The following is a 13,202-nucleotide window of genomic DNA, read 5'->3' as shown; positions in this document are numbered from 1 at the left end:
AGCACAATACATTCCCGGGATACACAACAAACTGGAAGATGTTCTCAGCCGAGAACATCAACAAACACACGAGTGGGAAATTCATCCCCAAGTGCTTCAGACCTACTTTCATCACTGGGGAACGCCAGACATAGACCTATTCGCCACCAGCGAAAACGCAAAATGCAGAAACTTTGCATCCAGGTTACCACACCGTCTACCCAAGGGCAATGCTCTATAGATCAACTGGTCAGGGATATTTGCTTACGCTTTTCCCCCCTCTCCCGCTCATTCCATTTCTAGTCAACAAACTGCGGCAAAACAAACTCAAACTCATACTTATAGCACCAACGTGGGCATGCCAACCCTGGTACACGACACTGTTAGATCTGTCAGTAGTACCACACATCAAACTCCCCAACAGACCAGATCTGTTAACACAAAACAGACAACTAATCAGGCACCCAGATCCAGCAATACTCAATCTAGCGATTTGGCTCCTGAAGTCTTAGAGTTTGCATATCTACATCTTCCAACAGTGTATGGAAGTAATTAAACAAGCTAGAAAACCCACTACCAGGCAGTGTTGTGCGAACAAATGGAAAAGGTTTGTGTTTTACTGTCAATCTAAACAGATTGCCCCTCTTTCAGCATCAATACAACACATTGTAGGTTACTTGTTTCATCTGCAAAAAGCTAATTTAGCCTTCTCATCCATCAAAATACATCTCACTGCTATTTCAGCGTATTTGCAAAATATACAACACACCTCTCTATTTAGAGTCCCTGTTATCAAAGCCTTCATGGAAGGACTAAAACGCATCATACCACCAAGAACACCCCCCAGTGCCTTTGTGGAATCTAAATATTGTACTCGCACGACTCATGGGTCCACCATTTGAACCTATGCATTCATGTCAGATTCAATATCTAACATGGAAAGTTGCCTTCCTAGTTGCAATTACTTCATTAAGCAGAGTTAGGGAAATCCAAGCTTTCACTATTGAACAACCCTTCATAGAAGTACACAAACATAAAGTGGTACTTCAGACAAACCAAAAATGTCTACCAAAGGTGATATCACTGTTTCATATCAATCAAACAGTGGAACTCCCAGTCTTCTTAGTCTGTAGCAGAAAGAGCGCTGCATACATTAGACATTAAAAGAGCTATAATCTATTACATCGATAGAACTAAATCATTTAGGAAAACCAAACAGTTATTTGTGGCATTCCAGAAACCACATACTGGTAATCCTATCTCAAAACAAGGAATAGCTAGATGGATAGTAAAATGCATCCAAACATGTTACCTAAAAGCTAAAAGGCAGCTATTAGTAACACCAAAAGCACATTCCACCCGGAAGAAAGAAGCAACAATGGCATTTTTAGGAAATATGCCAGTGTCAAATCTCTAAAGCAGCCACTTGGTCAACACCCCATACATTTACCAAGCATTACTGTGTAGATGTGTTAGCAACACAACAGGCCACAGTAGGACAGGCTGTACTAAGAACACTATTTCAAACAACTTCAACTCCTACAGGCTGACCACCACTTATGGGAGGCAAAACTGCTTTGTATTCTATGTATAGCATGTGTATCTGCAGCTACACATGCCATCGAGCGGAAAATGTCACTTACCCAGTGTACATATGTTCGTGGCATGTTCCGCTGCAGATTCACATGCACCCTCCTGCCTCCCCGGGAGCCCGTAGCCGTTTAAGTTAAAACATTCATTTGTACATATAGCTCTATTCCATTTGCATGGACATCTCTTTTCTTTATACTCTATCACTCCTACCTTACCCTCTGCGGGAAAACAATCTAACATGGAGTCGACGCCCATGCGCAATGGAGCCGAAAGGGAGGAATCACTCGATCCCGTGACTCAAAAACACTTCTTCGAAGAAAAACAACTTGTAACACTCCGAGCCCAACATAAGATGGCAGGACTATCCATAGCATGTGAATCTGCAGCGTAACATGCCACTAACAGATGTACACTGGGTAAGTGACATTTTCCATATATAACTACACTGCATGGACATCCCTTTTCTTACTGTATATATTCTCCTTACCTCACCTGCCTGCGGGAAAACAATCTAACAAAGGACTCAATGCCCATGTACAGTATCATAGAGAGGAGGAGTCACTCGACCTCATGATTCAAAAACATTCTTCGACCAAAAACAACTTGCAGCACTCCAGACCCAACACTAGATGACATACTTATGCAAAGCATGTGAATCTACAGCACCACATTCCAAGAACAGATGTCTACTTGGTAAGTAACATTTTCCATATGCATTTTTAGGGTGGCAATAAAAATTGCGTGAGACAGGATGCGGTGTTTGGGGTTACTGTTGTACGTATTGTAGATGTCAGCTTAGAAAAAGCATCCATCTGTAAAGTTTTTGTAAAATGAGTGAGCCAGCCAATCCATACAAAAATGGAAACCTTTCCCATTCCCTAAAAGAACTGGTGACAGTAGCACAGGTCTACCTCCAATCTCTACTCTGAGGCACTCTCGTCCCATACTTCCATCTTCTGCACACCTCCAGTATCCACTCAGGAGTCTGTCCACATTTATTCTGACCCAGACAGTCTTTAATAGCCTTGGGACTTGTATGACTAGCCCTTAGAGTGCTGGGAAGATTAGAGTCGACCCTACTGATGACCTAAATTGATATCCTTCCCCCTTCAAATCCTCTAACAGCATTTTCCAGTGATCCAGAGGCCTGCTCAACAGAATGTGGACATGCATATCGTGCAAGATGAGGATGATTTCCTCGGAGAGACACTATTAAATGGAGATGCTCCAGTATCCCCAGATTTAGAAGGGCATTCTCAAGAATGCCCCTGACAACTGTAATTAGCTGGTAAAGTGTCCAGTTGTCACACCAAAGTGAAGAAGTTTAAATCGTCCCCTAATAAACCCACTTCACATACAGGGTCAATTTCCACCCCACTCACAGTGCACACTGCAGATAAATTCATCTCCGTGCAAGCCCCAGGTGACTCTCCTCTGCCTGTTTAAAAAAGTAAGTGCATTAACTCCACCGGCAACTATGGCAGTTGGGACTGCTAATTACAGGCACATTGCGACCACAGGTATTTTCTACCCCACCAAGAGGAAATCTCCTAAGATCAGTGGGTATGCTGTAGAAAGGCAGGGTTACTGCCACGAGTACCACACCAGGCCCCCAAAACATCCCACCTCGGTGCCACAGTCTTGGCAATCTCCACCTACTCAAAGACAACATACAAGTGCTCTTTACCAAAGGTGTGATGGAGCTGGTCCCTCCACATGAGCGAGGACAAAGATTATACTCACTCTTTGTAAACCCCAAGAAGTAAAGGTCTCTATGGCTGAACCTAGACCTGAGATCACTAAGCCTCTACATTCTTTCAGAGCACTTTCCCCCAGCCGGACATTATCCAGCTGCTCCAACAAGGGGATTTCATGACCGCATTGGACCTAAGACACCTACTTCTGCATTCCCCCGCTATACTGTCTACTACTAATACCCATGCCTCCACACAAGCGAGGACAAGGATTACACTCACTCTTTGTAATCCCCAAGAAGTAAAGTCTCTATGGCTGAACCTAGACCTGAGGTCGCTAAGCCTCTACATCCTTTCCGAGTACTTTCACCCAGCAGGACATTATCCTGCTGCTCCAACAAGGGGATTTCATGACAGCATTGGATATAAGAAACCTACTTCTGCACTTCTCCTGCTATACGGTCTGCTACTAATATCTATGCTTTGGATTAAGTGGACAGTTTGAAGTTTTGCACGTCAGATTCACTACAGCACAAATGGTGTTTCCAAAGTGTTTAGCCATGCTGGCAAGCATCAGCACAGAAATGCCAGTCACATTTTTTTGAGTCTAGATGACTGGCTGATCAAGAGCAGTAACCAACAATGCCTAGCAAACGCTCAAATAGCAGTGTCCTTACTGCTCAGACTAGAGCTTCCCCATCAACCCCAAAAAGTCCAGCGTTCAGCCCCAACAAAATCAGCCATTCCTGGCTCCACCTTAAATGCTGTCAATAGAATGGGCATAACTTAATTGAGGAAGATAGCATCGCAAAAGCTGCTGCCTTTTTTTAGACAGGTTTCCCTCACTTTGAAGACTAATGAAACGGTTATGAATGATGCTTCATGCATTGTGGTTGTGCTACATGCCAGACTAGTTTTGTGCCCTCTTCTAGAGTGCTTGTCGAGGCAATGGTCACAAGCAGAGTTGGTATGAGAATCTAGTGTTGGTAAAAGCAAAACACAGCTTTTGCCTGTGACTGAACAGAGAGAACCTGTTACTCTGCAGGCCTTTCCTTGACCAAGTTCCCCAGGTTACCACAGATGTCTAGATCAAGGGGTGCGGAGTAGACATCAATGACCTCACTGTCTGCAAGCCCTCAGCAGCATGGGCAACACACCAGGTAAGCTGAGCTTCTGCATATTGGTCCAGCCCTGGAAGTTTTCTTCAAGCTCATTCGGGGCAACACCAGCGTCATAAAGGCAGCCAACATGACAGCCATGATTTCTGTATTACATCCAGAACAGGGGAGGGAGCACTCCAAAAGGCATTCTGCCCTCACCCAGGAAATTTGACACTGGCTGGACCACAACATTTAGCTCCTAGTGGAGCATCTGCTGGGGGTGCACAGTGACTTTGTGGACTGGCTCAGCTGGACTCAAGCCTTTAAACCCATTAAGCTGCCCATCAAGCAAGAATCTGACTTTACACACACTAGATGTCATAAGGGTGTTCATAAATTAAAGCTACAGAACCAAGTCGTTTTGCTACAAAACTATTTGTGGCTTTTATTAAACTCCATATGGGACACCTCAGCTTAGTCGGGAATTGTGAGATGGACTGTTCAATACATTGACATTTATTGTTCCATGGCCAAATGCACATAACCTTTGCTTCGGAACACACTTCAGGAAACAGTCACTATGGCTTTCTTAGGTAAAATACCTATAAGGCATATAGGCCAACAACTCACACGTTTAGTAAACACTACTGCATGTACATTCAAGCAAGTCATCCTGTTTTATTTGACCAAACCAATTTACGAACATTGTTTCGGATATCTGCATCATCAGCTCGCTAATCACTTCTTGAGGAGAACTACTTTATAATCTATGAACATCATGTTTATTGACAGCCACAGATGCTACAAACGGGAATTGTTACATAACCTATTAGCATCTGTTCTTAGCATGTTTTGCTGTGGATTAACATGCGGCCACCCTTCTCCCCAGAAGTGGACAATGATAAGGTGTTCTTATTTATTTCATTTTATCATCCACAATGCATCTTGTGCATGTCTACAACATACTCCACTTGTACGATTCACATACTGAGTGAAAAACAATCGAGGTGAAGCCTTTGTCCTGGTGCATTGTGGACTAAGGGAGGAGCTAGAACAATGATGTGCACTTATTCAAAGACAAACAAGCTACAAACACCTGGACCCAACACTAGACTGCAGAAGTATGTAGAACATGGGAATGCACTATGTGCTAAGAACAGATGATTACAAAGTAATATTCTTTTTCCAAGGGCTGTGCACAGTTGAAAACAAAAAGCCTAATTATTAGAAGCAACATTGGGCACATTATGTTACGGTAGCAGTGCCACGGCATGGCTGAATGGGAATTCTCTGATCAAGAGGTTTTTAAAAGCTGCAAAGGTAAAGAGGAGGCACAAAGGGGCCAGATCCAACAGTCAATTGTTTAAGACATGACTCCATTTATGTTGAAACCTTTCTGAAAGAAATTCTATCAACACCTTAAAGCACAAGTCAACACTGCTGTGAGAACATACATCTTCAGGTCAAAGACTTTGGATTCCGGTCAAAAGCTGCATCCTTTGCAGTTGAGGAAGGCAAAGAGTACAACAGGCAAGACCGATATCAATTTGGTATAGGTAAATGTATCGGGGTACTTTGAAAAAACATCAGCATCTGAGGAAAGCATAAGGATACCCTGCCCCTCAAAGAACAAGCATGCCATTGGTTGACCTTGATTTGGCTCTGTCAAAAGAAAATGAACAGAAAATCCTTTCAAAGAAGAGTGCATTCATTTTTTCAACATAGCTTTCAAACAGTACACAAGACTGAAAGAAGTTAAAAGCGATGAAGAGATGCAGCCTCCTTGCACAGAGGTAGTGAGGGACCAGGAACAAGATTTAGGTGAGGAAGTTTCATAATACTCGCGGGTTACCTGAGAATAACTATATTGTAGACAACAATATTTAGAACCTGTAGGAAAGTGGAGTATTATGCAGTTGGTTAAGTCTCACTATGTAATACTCTCACAATACCCCAAACTGGGTCCTTTGAATTCACACTAATAAACCCTTAGCTCAGTCCTGGTAGTGTGGCACAGAGCAGTCACGTGTTACTAGAAGAACATGTGTTAAGCATTCCAAAGCACCAACATGGACTATAAGTAAATGACAGAACTCGAAAGAAATCTGACACCAATTAATAAAAACAGAGCAGATTTTTATATAAATTTAGACACCAAAGTGACCACAATCAGATAAGTATACCAGGAGTTATGGATTTTAGAAAGAAAATAAATCAGCGCAATACACTGCTGTCAAACTAACGTTGCGGTCGTTGGAGACAACAGCTGGCGGCAATCGGTCACTTGCAGGTAGAGCACAGTGGAAACCACTGGGGTTAAGCTGATGCAGGTGCCAGGACCAAGCCTCAACAGTCAGTTCAATTTTACCTGGCTTGCGGGGCCCAGGTGCAGAGTTGTCCTTCGTGCTGAAGCAGGAGCTCTGACTTTACTATTCAGACTGTGCTGGTGAGGAAACTGATGCAAAAGCTCAACAACCATGAAGCTGGCGTGCTGAAGGTGCTGCGTGGTTCCATTGATGTGAAGCGTTGAGTAAAGGTAGTGTTAGCAGGATTGGCCATCAACAAGCCTTGGCAGCGGTAAGCACAACTTTGGGTTACTTCGGAGTCCGGGGGAAACGGTAGCTGCCTGAAACTTGCTGGATGTCAGGACTACGTTTCCCACAATGCACTAGATAATTTTCTTTTGGGCAATCCCTCAGAGGGTTTGATGGCCAGTGATTCTTTGGTTCCGGGAGCGTTCAGTGCCTGTGAGTTGCAAGGGACTAGTGCTGCGAGTTCAGAAGTTGTCTTTGGTGCACAAAGTTTCTTTTGCTTTTGGAACCGGTCTCTGGTCTGTGACAAGCTGCAGTCATGCAGTTGCAGGGTGGTTGCCACAGGTACAGAGTATTGCACCTTTGCTTTGTGCAGGTCATGAAGTCGCAGAATCTGGTCTCTTCTTTGCCCTTTATTGCAAGTTGAATCAGATCTGAGGTTCTGGTGCCACGGGTGCCCCTTAAATTCTAGAGATAGCGGTGTGGGTGCAAGTAGCCAATGAGCTACTAGCCCAATCTGCTAATCCAGCCCCGAGGTGACCACATCTGGGGATGCGTGCAACCTTTTCCACCAAGAACCCTCTATTCTGCCAATTTTAAAAATGGCAGAAACCATCCTCTGCTGTACAGACCTGGTAACCCACCCTAGGAATGTGGCTAGCCTTCTGGGGGTTTACGCCTCCTGACTACCTAATTTTCCTGTCTGCCCAGGTGCAAATGTGCCTGGGGGGAGAGGGGTGGCGCTGTCCTCTTTTGGGAGGCTGCTTGATTGCATATCGGTAGTGGTGTGGGCTTTGAAGCTTGGTGTGCCACTTCAATAGCCATCCCGTCAGGGAGGAAGGTGACATCTCTCGCCCAGTCAGGTCTTTGTTTCTGGCTCCTGGGAGTGTTCACATATTCTGGCAGGGGGTCAGATTCCTGTCTTGGCAGCAGATTCAGGCTGCCAGCCAGGGAACAGGAAAGACTAGAACAACCAGGTGGGCAGCCTCTATGGTAGCCACCTGGGTTCATGTCACATTAAATTCAACTTTGGAATAGACGCACAATTGCACTATTGCTTGAGAGTTATTTTATATCTGCTCTGAAATTAATTTAGTGAACCGTGTTCCTCCCATGATCTGTGCTATTGTTATATGTATTCTATCACTAGTTTCTTGTTTTTTTATATGATCATTGTATAATTTGTAAAAATGTAGTTCTAAATGATTGAGGTCCCAATGGATTGTGTAACTGTTTTTAACACTGTGACTGTATTGAATCATGCTTCTCTTGTCATAATAAAATCATAATAAAAATAATTTTAAAAAAATCAGACCTTAGAGTAAAGTCAGATTTAATGAGACAAGACAATTGATACCAAAATTGACATACTTCAACAAGCCATCATGAAGTTAGTGACCCTGGGATGCCCAGGTGCCAACCCATGTTAGCCTATGGCCAGCTGACCTGTTATAGAAGCCTTCAATGGAAAAGGCCAATATAGAGACATATAAGCTTGCATTTGTATGCCCATACCCAGCCTCCTGGGCGCAGGAGGCCCACCTTAGGGGTGACTTCCATATATTAAGAATAGTGCTTTGACCTTGTCACACATGGGGAGGGCAAAGTCGAACTGAAGCAGTTTGCACTGCTCCTGCAGTATGCAATAGCAGGCCTGCTATCATCTGGTCACTGGGAGTGGCACAAACAGTGCTTCAGGCCCTGATGACCCCTTTAACTCCTATGCCCCGGGTACCAATAGCACCATTTACCAGGGACTTATAAAGTCCTTGCCAACTGAAAGTACCAATTCACATTCATCATATATCAGGTAGAGAGCCCTGGGCCTGGCTAGCAAGCTACAGTGCATGTTCAGTCATAAACATCAGCATTAGGGCAAAAAGTGTGGAGGTGACCATACAAAAAGGGCACTTTCCTACAGAACCATGTTGGCATAGGAATGCCTCGGGCAGTCTTCTCCCTCCCTTCCAGTCTTCTCCCTCTAGAGCATCGCCATCAGATTTATTAGTATATCATGGGAGTATTTAAGAGGCAAGGTGATCCTTATGGTGTTGAAAATGAAGAGTATGAACTTTAATGCTTCAGTTAGAAACATGAGATCCATTACAAAGATACCGGGGTCCCTTCCTACCATGCTGCCTAGTGTTTTACAATAAGTTAGACGTTTTTTTTAAACTAAAGCATGTAGCAGCTGTCACAGGGAGGACCAGTTCCCTGATCGGTAGTACAGAATGAAAAAAGGGCAAATAAACAGGCAACTCTAGGGCCACGTCCTGATAAGACAGCAAAAGGCTAGATGCATTTGGCAAACACACGCAGAGAGTACCCGCTTTATTAAATGACTGCATTGTATTTCAGAATTGAAAACTGTTTTTGAAAAGATCCCCACGGCCAAGCCTGTACTGAATGTCATTGAGCATGGCTATTGCATCAAAATAGGCTAAATTCCACCAACAACCACAGCCAAAAAACCCAAAACTACACGAAGCTCTTAATGTCCTATTACTAGAGGCACAGGAGTTACAGTCCAAAGTAACAAGTACCAGTAAATAAACCGAGGGCGTATGGTATAAGTGTGTATTCCATAGAGGCAAAAATGGCCAATATTAGACCTATGTTTTATAAACTAGTTTGTAAAGACCAATTTCAAATAACCCCAATGCACAAATATTTCTTATTGTTGGAAAAAGATTACTTTGTAACAATGGATCTCAAGGATCCTTGCTTCTATGTATTGATAAACATGCAACATTGTGACCACCTATGGTTTGTGAATCATTATTGATTCAAATTGTCTTTTTGGGATAACAAAAACACCAAGGGGTGTTTCAAAATGTGTTCGTGGTGGCAGCTTTCTGAGGAAGCAATCATTCATGTTCATCCATACATGAACGACTGCCTGGCCAATAAGAATTTGTTCTAACAATGCTGTCCCAAACAAACCAGGGTATTCTACTTCTTTACCCGTTGAGCTTCTCAGTGAACATAGTCAGCTGTGGTACCTACTCAACAAAATGTGTTTTTGGGTCCAGACTTGAACACAAAAACAACAATAGCTATACCAATACAAAAGAGTATCGGCATTACACGAAAACATTTGCCTTTATCAGATGTCCAGGTCTGACAAGGGAGAACTTTGATAAAGATGATATCAAATGTCTAAGAAGGCTGACCTGAACGATACAGCCAGATATCTAGCTCCTCTAAAATTCCACTTGGGGAGCCACCATAGAGCTGTAATAATCATAACTCTCCACTTAGAAACTACCCGAGTCTTTGCCTTGTTTCCAGTTCTTTGCATACAGAGGCCAATCTCTCCTACTCAAAATAGTTAATGCACTTCCTGGAGAAGGAATGTTCTCGTCTGCTCTGAAAACTGGTCAAGTAGTTCCCTCCTCAAGAAACCTAAATTAGGACAACCTAAAAATCCTCAGGCTAGTGTAAACACCCCGGTTCCTGGACCACTTAATCAACCTAGTTATTGCCACTTAACACAGAAAGCTGACAATAACCCTATAAACTCATACAATTTTCAATTAGAATCCTCTGATCTCAACGGCTACCAGCCAAGCTGGGACTTTGACAGTGCTACCTGTGAATCTGGCGACAAGTATAGTTCCAAATATCATAATCAACCAAAATACGAGGTACATCTGCCCCAAGGTTCTCTCACGAACGTTTGACCATGAAGAAAGCTATGGAGCGTCTCTGGCCAAGGGGCTACGGCACAAAGGCCAAGGAATTTTATGAAACAGCATCAAAACACTACACAAGGCAACCAAAACATTCGGAATGCCTTTTTTGCAGAACAAATTGAATTAGCCCACGACTCTTTTCGAGATTTTTTTTACATTGTAGTAGTAGTTTTTGAAACCTCAAGTTTGCAGTCCTGCTATCCCTGCCTTGTTTGACCTCTGCAAAAAACTTTCAGTATTCTGTTTCGTCTGTTTGGAGTATGATTCAGCTACTTAATGCTACTGCCTGCAATCTGACTGAATTTGGGCCATTTTCCCTTGAACACATTCTGCAGGCCCTCCTGCTCTGCAAGTCAGAGTCCTCTGGTGATCCATGTCCTCCAGCTGTCCTTAGCATGGCTTTGCAATGTTATTACGTCTGTGTTTCAGCAACTAATAACTGCTCTCTGGCCTCAGCTAGAGTTCCTCTCAGCTGGAAAAGGACTGAAGTAGTCCCTTTGTTTAAAAAAAGTAGTCCACAAATCCAGAGGGGATTTCAAATTTTTGGCCTATATCTTTTGCTGGTGGCATCCAAAATTCTGGAACAATTAGTTAACACTCAATTGACTTCATACTTGGATTATAATGCCCTTCTGCATTACACTCAGTCAAGTTTTCCTCAGGGTCACAGCATGGCAATAGCTCTGCTGGAGGTTTTTAAGGCCATTAACATTTGTTGGACAAATGGGAAAGTGCCACCCTTATACTGCTTTATTTATCACAGAGTTCAATACTGTCTCTCACTCTATTCTACAATGCCTCCCTGAGGTCTGTATCATTGGAATGGCTTAAATCCTTCTCTGAGGGGAGCGAACAAGAAGTCTAGCTTGCTCCCTGCTTATTTTTCAGCAAGGAAGCATACCTTTCAGGTGCCTTGGTGCTCCTTGTTGAGCTCTAAACTATGTAACGTCTATTTATCTCCCGTGGCCAAGTTAATAGAATGTTTTGGCCTTAAGACTGCCTATTATGTTGATGAGATACTCAACTTCTGACAGTCGGTCCCTCTACCTCGTTCCAGCTGAAGCATTTAAAACATGCCTCTCTGTCACAGTGCATTGGGTGAGAGAGGGCCATTTGTTATGTAATGCGGATAAAAACAGACTCTTTTTGTTGTTCTATGGAATTGGAATGGCTGTTTAGCTGGCGGCGAGAGGGATCCGTCCCCCCTCCATCACTAGCCAGGAATCTGCCTGTAAAATTAGATGACAAGTTGTCTTTCTCTCATCAAACCACTTCTGTCGTCGCCAGTTGTTTCACCCTTCCAAGACCCCTCTGACAGTTCCTGGATCTCCTGCCTCGGAAGACATTTAAGACAGCGGTCCATTCTCTGATCACCTCGAGATTAGACTATACAAACAGCCTTTACCTTGGTCTCCTGCACAAGCTGACCAAGAAACTTCAAATGGTCCAAAATGTAGCTGCCTGTCTGATTTTAGACATCCTGCCGAGGATGCATATCACTCATCTGCGGGAGCTTCAATGAATACCAGTTAAAAAGTGGTTTCTTTTTAAAGCGTCACAATTCTACACCGCGCTTTTTTACCAACGGGGACACCACTATTTGATTAAAAGAACTAAGCACTACCTCCTTTCCAGGCCCTTGCGCTCTGCATCTGCCTTACTAGGCACCATCCTAAAGTTTTCATGTATAAAATGTGGAAACCGGTCTTTCATAGTTATGGCTGGTAGCAAATGAAATCTGCTTCCCCTTTCTCTCAGCTCTATTTCTCATGCACTACTTCCGTAAGGCCCTATCTCTTCTCAGCTAGTAGCACTTTCGCCTGGTCTTCCTTACTTTCACTCCCTGGAGTAGCTGTGCACTCAACAAATTGTCCTATTTAAAAAGAAATGTATTTAAATCTGCCACAAATGAAATAATATGATGATGCCGTGAGGCTTCATAAATCAAAACCGCACCCTAAATGATCACTAAACTAAAAAGTTGCGTCCGATCAGATCCACCTAAACAGGAAGATGAAAACATCCATCCCACATTGACTTTGGAATCACAGTACTGGCACTTGTTCTCCTGATGGGGGAAAATCAATCCAAGAGGGACTTCCCAAATCCTCTGCTCAGAGCAATCCTTCATGCCGCTGCTTGGTGGAGCCAAAAAACATATTGAATCACACTTATTCTAAGCCCACCGCGCCTGCGCCCTCACGGGGTGAAGACTGATTTCAAGGTTACATGCATGACCCAAAGCAATTCAAAATAGCCTCCCATTTTATGGAAAGAACAAACTTCAACTCACAGGTAGGCAACAAAATATCAGAAACTGACTCATTCTCGAATTTTTCAAAGCCAAAATAATGACAGTGAGGTCTACAAATCAGTCTTCAAGTCACTGGACACCCTGAGGAAGATATGAAGCCCATAGATATGTAAAGGAAAAACTGCGTCTTGCACTGAGGACCTTTCTCTATGAAGCAATGTGGATGATAGTGCAGATTAAAATAGGCAGGACTATGGCCATGCTCTTTAGGATCAAACACTTAAGCCCAAAATCTTACATTCTGTCTAAACCAGCATATGAGGTGTGGAAATGGGCCATCCCAAACCAAGCCACAT

This window comes from Pleurodeles waltl, chromosome 6 (assembly GCF_031143425.1).
Source record: "Pleurodeles waltl isolate 20211129_DDA chromosome 6, aPleWal1.hap1.20221129, whole genome shotgun sequence".
Classification (NCBI taxonomy): Eukaryota; Metazoa; Chordata; class Amphibia; order Caudata; family Salamandridae; genus Pleurodeles; species Pleurodeles waltl.
Note: the sequence above shows the minus strand (reverse complement) of the source record.